Consider the following 9451-nt stretch of genomic DNA (forward strand, 5'->3'; position numbering starts at 1 on the left):
CATATGCTGCTATGTACGATAATTTTATGTAACTGTATTTGTGTATACCTGAATAAACTTACTTACTTACTTACATCTACATGAAATCACTGAGGAATTCTGACTTGATTGTGTAGGACTAAAATACATGAAGGCGTGATTATATTATGAAAAATTATAATTTCTCAAAAAAAAATGGCGGCCGAGTAATGTCTACAAATTTGCTGAAAGTTTGGGGGATTATACAGCGCGTGTGTGGGGGGGGGGGGTGGAAGGTACTCAGGCTCAATTCAGGGAACTGGAGCACAGATCCAGTTCCCTAGATCAAGAGCCCCTCACCAGCGTCAAGGAACCTCCCTTAAGTAACGCAAGACTTAAGATCTTTATCACCATGATACTTGTAGTAGTGTTTAACTCACAACCAAATGAACCTAACTTATGATTTATATGTACATATTATCTGTTATAGTTGTAATAAATATAGTATTTGCAGAACACTAATAATAATAATAATAATAATGAATACTAATGATAGTGAAAACTAATAATGTTCCTTCGTTATAACTTTGGTATTTCCAAAATGACATCGTCAGCCTCCTCTGTATCGTATACCTGAGTAATTTATTGTTCTCGTAGTATTTGCTATGTTCTGGCCGTCATAGAAAACTCAGGCGCTGCTGGAAGACTGAAGTCGACAGTATTCATGGCTTTGTGTGCCTGATCAATATACTGTACTACACAAGTGGGAGAGGCGCTAAGTATTTTCAACATTATTTTTTTCTTCTTTAGTCTCCCCTAATTATTTTGGCTTAGCCACGTTTTAACATTTATATATCTGTATTTTATTAAAATGTTGAATAGATGTGTGTGCACATATACATATATTTTAGTGTGTACAGTAATCACGTGACTGAACGTCACAGTCTAGCACTCGAGCGTGTTTATAGATCATTCTTTTGCTGGGGTGCAGCTTACTGCCGAAAACCTCATATACACTGTGTTGTTCCCGTGTTATTATATTAATTAGTCACGCAAGTATAGCAGGTTTTTCTTCGTATAACTACTTGGAAAAATGGAAATAATAGTGAATCCTGGATACTAAATTCGTCAAATACTTGAGTAGAACCAGACCTTGAGGATCACTGGGACCCATGTCAACCCGTCGGTGCTGGAGTATCAAGAGGGTGAGACACAAGACACAGTCTTTGTCCTATAACAATGGGAAAGCAGTTTGGATATACACCATCAGTGAGAGTGGTGAAAAGACTGACCCTTCCTGTAAGAGAGGAAAGACAGAACTTCCCTGTAAGAGAGGAAAGACGGACTTCTCCAGTAAGAGAAGCAAGGCAGCACTTTCCCGTTAGGGAGGTGAAAAATTCTCAAGGTAAAGAGAGTATAACAAATGTTCAGAGTGGCATCAGAGCAAACTGAACTCTCCTACCCCAGTGTCCATACGCTGTATTATTATTATTACTCTTATTAGTAGTAGTATATAATATTAAAATACGGAACGAGTGGCAAGTGTTTTAAAACTCACTGGCTAGTGTATCAACAGTAGCCAGCTGGCTGAGTGGTTAACGCATTGGCCTGTGAGTTTTAGGTCTCGTTTGCCATGGGTTCAAGCCCCACCCGTTCCATGTTTTTTTTTTTTTTTTTGCAGTCTTGTTATTACGATTTCGTGAATCTGTTTATTATTATTATTATTATTATTATTATTATTATTATTATTATTATTATTATTATTATTATTATTATCACAAAAACGCTAAACCCACCTGGATTATGACGGTAGTGTTTAGTTTTAAGAATCAACTGGTTGGTTTATTTGGTTTTAAACTTACTAAGGGGTCATTAAGGCTTCGTGTAACCTGTTCTCTCCTCCAAGTACACTCGTATATGCAATATTGCTCTCAATGCGTATTTATTAGGAGGGATATACTCATCAAACTATATAGTGTTTCAGGCATATTTAACACTACACATTATAAATAGGCCTACTGATAACTACTCCATATCTCTTCACATGTTACATACTGCCTGAAACAATTCAGTTTTAGTTCTTTAGATACAGTCTTCTTCATGTGTATTACAGTAAATGCAAGTAAATTGATTTTGAACTTAAAATATTATTGCGAATAACCATTGTTTACCTACAAGTATGGGATTTTATGACGAAAGTGAAACAATATGTATATATACTGAAAGTGCATATAAATACACACATATATGAACATATATCGGGGCCAGGAGCAATGTTTCGACGCATATATGTCGTGCCGAATTTGTAAAAATTGCGATCTTGGCTTAAATAGCAACGCTCATCTTGCCATATAGGACAAGTGAAAATTTGTGTATGCAATAATTTCGCAAAAATCATTCTGAACATAACGGAAAAAATATATTTCATTGTGTTTGTTTAATATTAAATTATTGTAAATATATCTAAAAATATATTTAGTTGGATTAAGCTAAATTAAATTGCGCTCGTTATAATAAGGTTAGGTAAGTTTTCTAAGATTCTTTGGTGCAAAATTACAAATTTTTACATTAACATTAATGAAAAAAATATATATTTAAACGTATAAGATAAAATTTTAGAAAGGACTTAATTTTAAATGAGTTCTTGCTAATTGACCAGTTTTACCTATTAGGCACGACATATATATATATATATATATATATATATATATATATATATATATATATATATATATATATATATATGTCGTGCCGACAATTAGATATATTTTTTTTCATTAATGTTAATGTAAAAAATTTTAATTTTGCACCAAAAGAATCTTAGAAAACTTACCTAACCTTATTATAACAAGTGCAATTTATTTTAGCCTAACACAACTAAATATATTTTAAATACGTTTACAATAATTTGCGATCGTTAGGCAGAATGATTTTGGCGAAATTAGCAAATTTTCACGCTCAAGATGATCTTGCCAAGATATAGCACGACATATGTCGTGCCGACTAGGCAGACCTTGCGATCTTGGCTTAAATAGCAACGCTCATCTTGCCATATAGGACAAGCGAAAATTTGTGTATGCAATAATTTCGCCAAAATCATTCTGAACCTAACGAAAAAAATATATTTAGCTGTGTTTGTTTAGTATTAAATTATTGTAAACAAATCTAAAATATATTTAGTTGGGTTAGGCTAAAATAAATTGTTCTTGTTATAATAAGGTTAGGTAAGTTTTCTAAGATTCTTTTGGAGCAAAATTAAATTTTTTTACATTAACATTAATGAAAAAAATATATCTTTAAACATATAAGAGAAAATTTTAGAAAGGACTTAATTTTAAATGAGTTCTTGCTAATTGACCAGTTTTACATATTCGGCACGACATATATATATATATATATATATATATATATATATATATATATATATATATATATATATATATATATATATATATATATAGATAGATAGATAGATAGATATAGAGGTGTATACATGTTAGGAGTTTATCTTAATCCCTATTTTAGGATGAAAGTATTATTGGTTGGTGGTGTATAGGTGACATAGCTTTAATGACCATACAGTGAAAAATTAATGCACCCTTTATAGATTCCATGAGTGATATCAGCATGGTAATAATTCACCGCAGACACAAACTTATCCCTCTCCTTGAACGTGCGAAGAGGAGCAATTTATATTTTGGGCACATCTATAGACCTATTATGGTACCATCGTTATCTCATGGCGTACGAGCAAAGTTCATATAGGATTACCAATACCGTTGGTTCAGATATTTTGATTTTGACAAATAAAAATCTGGAATTAAATTATCAGAAGTGCTACCAGTTTTTTTATTGTAAATTTCTTATTTGTTTACAAGATGACACCGGCTTGGTCCACCGGTGTGATCTTGATTAACAAAGGTGTAGTGTAATGACCTTTGTCACTCTTTCACTTGATAAATTAATAAACAGGGAGAGGGAGAGGGATTTTTAATAAACTGGACTTTCCTATAGCATCCAGAATTTAATCCTTTGGCGTGCTGTTACTGCCAACACGTTTAACCCACAAATAATATTTGCTATACGAATAGAAGGTGACGAGGAGGATGACGCCATTAACTCGACAAAAATAAAATATTGCCTTGCATCCATCAGAAGGATTTTACCATGATAAGTCAGGTCAAGAGTAACTTGACTTAACACAGATTAAAACTATCACAAATTAAATTAAAAATGTGTGTTTAGTTTATAGTCTTATATTGATGTTCAGATGAAAATTAAGGCCAATTTTCAAGAAATAATAATTTGCATGTATTAGCTTTCTTAGATGTTAGCCAGTCAGTATTATGCTTAAAATTTCTTACATGAGTAAACTGGGAATCAAAATCATGACCAAATGTAATGTTTCATTTGTGTTGTTTAAAATCTTAGCTAATTTTTTCAGTCATACATAAAATTTACTGCATTTTGTACAAAGGCTCTTATAGACACAACCACCAACATTTTGGGTGTATTCTTCTTAAATGTCTTTATGGTATCTATTCTTTATAATACATCATTGTTAACTGTAATTAGTCAAGGAGGAATTTCAAGAAAGCTGGAAAGATGTGGTAGGTCAGACAAATAAATGTAAAAGTCAAGTAGTTGATAGCCAAAGCGTATCTATATTTTCAAATTTATCTTCTTCTTTTGCCACAGCTGCCTGGTCAAAATTATACGCAGTGTGTATGAACACTTGCTGTTTTGGTGGAAGGAACATTTCACCTCATAGTGGCTTAATCACTCGCACCGACACCATTGTCATCTCCAGGACACTACCCTCAGGGAGTTCTTGCTGACGTGAGTTGAAATGCTGCCTACTTTAATAATGCTGGGCGGTTACATGGAAATGGATATTTCGTGTCAAAAAAGATATATGAAGTCAAATTTGTCACACAAAGTGGATGTGTAATGATAAAATGAAACCACTGTGCTTATTCTAGGACTGGCAACAGTAATACGGTATTCAACTTTTTTCTTTTTTTTTTCATTTAAAATATCAGTTTTGCATATTTTCGTATATCTTCAGTGTAATATATCTGACAGCCATGCCATCACTGAATGTAAAAAGTGTCTTCTAAGTTGACAATAACAGAGAGTGAAATTCAAGTGGCTAGGTGCAGATTTTAAAATTTTGTGTAAAATTGTGTGAAATTTTGACTTTCATTTACTGAAGCCTTTTCTAAATAGCTTTAGTAATTAATGCCTGATGCATCTTATACCCAGGATAGTACACATCCTGCTTAATTTGACTATGGACAAATTTGTCAAAGTAATATACATTTTTAAACTTTGAATCATTAAAGCTGTCATTAATTGGGCAATGTTAAAAACAGAATCTATTTTAGAGGATTATAGATCTTTTAAAATGCAAAAAAAAAAAAATTCAAGAAATATTGAAAACTCACCCTTTTATAGTGTTTTTAAATTTTTCGAGTTGAATGATCCTATAAATACCGCATGGCATGATGCCAGAGCCGTCCATCTGTTAGCTACAGCTTCCTCATACCACTTAAAGCTTTCGTTCATAATTTCAGAATGCCTTATTCAATCGGCTTCAGATTTCAAACCCTGGTCAACCGTTACTAGACAGAGGTTCGTAGAGCATTTGACTTAGGATGCCGATAAAAAGATCCTCTTTTGATCGGCATCATAATTTCAGGTATCTCTGTGTGATAAACTTAAATCATTATTGGTTATAAATTCACATATATACACTATGCACATAACAGTGGTACTGGTGGTGGTGATGGCGGTAATGATGTTAATATTAGTAATGATGACGGACATATATGCACATGCATACATGTATATATAATACACATACACAAGTATGCATTTATACATGTATATGTACATAAAAGTTACATAAATTTTCAATTCAGCAACCCAGTTTCTCAATTTGTGCATGGTGTGGCAAATTTTACTTATTCGCCACATCTTTGGTAGGTTCGTCAGGAAAAAGGAAAAGTTTCCTGACGTGGGTCCTAGTCATATGATGACCCGCAGCTGGAGCTTCTGATCATCTGACCGAGGCCTTCCACTGGCTTACCGGTCCACCCTTTAAAAATTATAGTTATAATTATAACTATTGGATATTTTCGCCACACCTGTGGCTACATATAAATATATGTTGCTCACTTCTGGCCTACATGAAGTGGAACAATACAGATATGTAAATAATAAAAATAAATACGTATTTTAATCAACTATAAGATAAAGAGTATTAATAAACTATTCTAAGTTAGTTTTGATCAATATGTGTTTTTATTTCCTTCTGATTATGAAACTGAAGAACTACCTAAATTTAGTATGTTGCCTCACATAATACATAAAAAATTAATGTCAATATTATTTATATAATTATTCTATTGACACAAAATTTATCTATAGGGCTCTGGTGGCCTGGTGGTTAACGCTCTCGCTTCACACGGTGAGGGCCTGGGTTCGATTCCCAGCCAGAGTAGAAACATTGGACGTGTTTCTTTCCACCTGTTGTCTATGTTCCCCATCAGTAAAATGGGTACCTGGGTGTTAGTCGACTGGTGTGGGTCGCATCCTGGGACACTGACCTAAGGAGGCCTGGTCACAGACCGGGCCGCGGGGGCGTTGACCCCCGGAACTCTCTCCAGAAACTCCAGATATAGTATTACCATGGAGAGCATAACTACAGCTTATAAATTTTACAAAATAATCTAAAGTTTCATCATTGAGTGAACTGAAATTTTACCCGGCCTAATCTTGCCATATGATAGTATACATAATGAGTATCTCAGGCTTGACTCAGCTCGTAAATCCTTAATCTATTTTTTATCATGAATCGTTGAATCAGAAGGGGAGTGGGAAGAAATATTCAATCCAAGAAAATGGAGGGTAGTTGCAATTCTCTGGAAATTATTAGTATTATGTGAGCAAATCACCTGCAGGAGACTTACAGGGCATCACCTGAATTATTTCCTGCAAGTAATATGGGTGAGGTAAGTGGGACTTAGTCACAGTAAGTTGCTGAACTGCAACTCCTGACCTCAATTGTAGGCAAATTACTAGAGTCAATTATAGCTGAGTTTATAAGAAGCCATCTCGATAAGAATAGCTTGATTAATGATACTCAGCATGGATTCACAAGAGGCCGGTCTTGTCTAACTAATTTATTAACTTTCTTCAGTAAAGCTTTTGAGGCTGTTGACCACGATAAAGAATTTGATATTATTTACTTAGATTTTAGTAAGGCTTTTGATAGAGTTCCGCACCATAGACTGTTAAAGAAAGTGGCAGCTCATGGCATTGGGGGAAAAGTGCTCTCGTGGATCGAGTCATGGCTCACTGACAGGAAGCAGAGAGTGTCCATAATTGGGGTTAAATCCGAGTGGGGATCTGTAACAAGTGGCGTTCCACAGGGATCAGTCTTGGGCCCGTTGTTGTTTATAATATATATCAATGATCTTGATGAGGGAATTACTAGTGATATGAGCAAATTCGCCGATGACACAAAGATAGGTAGGATAATTGATTCAAACGTAGATGTTATGGAACTTCAGGAGGATTTAAACAAACTCTATTCTTGGTCAGAAAAGTGGCAGATGCAGTTCAATGTAGATAAATGCAAGGTTCTGAAGCTTGGGAGTGCCCATAACCCTAGTACTTATAAGTTAAATGATGTAGAACTTAGCCATACAGATTGCGAAAAGGACTTGGGGGTTATGGTGAGCAGCAACCTTAAACCAAGACAGCAATGCCTAAGCGTACGTAATAAGGCAAATAGATTACTGGGATTTATATCAAGAAGTGTAAGCAACAGAAGTACAGAGGTCATACTGCAGCTTTATACATCATTAGTAAGGCCTCACCTAGATTATGCAGCTCAGTTCTGGTCTCCATATTACAGAATGGACATAAATTCGTTAGAAAACATTCAGCGTAGGATGACTAAATTAATACATAGCATTAGAAATCTTCCTTATGAAGAAAGATTGAAGACTCTTAAGTTACATTCACTTGTTAGACGAAGAATGAGGGGAGACCTGATCGAAGTGTATAAGTGGAAGATAGGTATTAATAAAGGGGATATTAATAAGGTCTTGAGGATCTCTCTCCAAGAGAGAACCCGCAGTAATGGATTTAAATTAGATAAGTTTAGATTTAGAAAGGACATAGGAAAGTATTGGTTTGGAAATAGGGTAATTGATGAGTGGAACAGTCTACCTAGTTGGGTTATTGAGGCTGGGACTTTGGGTAGTTTCAAATTTAGGCTTGATAAGTACATGAGTGGGACGGGTTGGATTTGAGTGGGACTTTCACATCAGAGCTTATTTCTTGGGTAGCATTGAAAATTGGGTTGGGCAAATGTTTTGTTAGTGGGATGAATTGTAAAGGACCTGCCTAGTATGGGCCAACAGGCCTCCTGCAGTGTTCCTCCTTTCTTATGTTCTTATGAATGCCCACTTCCTCACCACTCACAAAAAGCTAGACCTGACATTAAATTAATAATTGTAAAATTAAAAACCAGCTACTCTGGTAAAATTAAAATTACATAGATTGTATATGATTAGGCTTGCTGGGGACACAGAATATAATTATTATATATAAATTAATAGTGCTATTAGAAAGGAAATTCTTATTAATACTTATTATTTAATTACTAGAAAACAATGCTGATGGAGCACACCCTCACTATACCCTAACAGCTAGGATTTACGATGGCCAATGCAAAAACTACTTTACATTATGGGTATGTGTCGCTTAGCTAAGGTGTGTTGTGAAGAATTCGTTGAAGTCCTCTATTTTTCCGTCCTCCACACGTAATTCTTGAGGTCCCATAAAATTCCTGTCCTAATTCTTCAGCAGGGGACATTAACATTTGCTCCTTTTAGAAATTCAGGCCAAAACACCCAAAACTGGCCTCAGAGGACACCGAATTACATTGTATAACTAAAGAACCAGTTTTCACACATTAAATTCAATACTGTGTCTCTTCCCTTGTGTCACTTAGCTGTTATTCTGCTAAGTGGGACTAGTACCAAACTTGCACACGAAAATCACTCCCTATGAAAGTAACAGACTTGGCAGACGGTGCAACATCCCCCCAATGAAAAGCAGGGGCGCCACTAGCACGATAAGAGACAACACAATAAGTGTCAGGGGCCCAAGGCTGTTCAACTGCCTCCCAGCATACATCAGGGGGATTACCAATAGACCTCTGGCTGTCTTCAAGCAGGCACTGGACAGGTACCTAAAGTCAGTACCTGACCAGCCGGGCTGTGGTTCATATGTTGGATTACGTGCGGCCAGCAGTAACAGCCTGGTTGATCAGGCCCTGATCCACCATGAGGCCTGGTCACAGACCGGGCCACGGGGGCGTTGACTCCCTAACTCTCTCCAGGTATACTCCCCCTCACTCGAAATTTCTCGAAAGGGTCAAATCAGCATCACATATTACACAATTATTGTATTCAAA

General features: G+C 35.4%; 1 long non-coding RNA gene across 1 annotated transcript; it reads left to right on the forward strand.

The window, feature by feature from the left end:
* The first annotated feature begins 603 nt into the window (after positions 1-603).
* LOC128689355 (uncharacterized) lies at positions 604-6255 on the forward strand. Its single transcript, XR_008407149.2, has 2 exons — positions 604-1363; positions 4657-6255. It is a non-coding gene; the product is annotated as an uncharacterized lncRNA (long non-coding RNA).
* Positions 6256-9451: the final 3196 nt, after the last annotated feature.

Source organism: Cherax quadricarinatus, chromosome 18 (assembly GCF_038502225.1).
Source record: "Cherax quadricarinatus isolate ZL_2023a chromosome 18, ASM3850222v1, whole genome shotgun sequence".
Classification (NCBI taxonomy): domain Eukaryota; kingdom Metazoa; phylum Arthropoda; class Malacostraca; order Decapoda; family Parastacidae; genus Cherax; species Cherax quadricarinatus.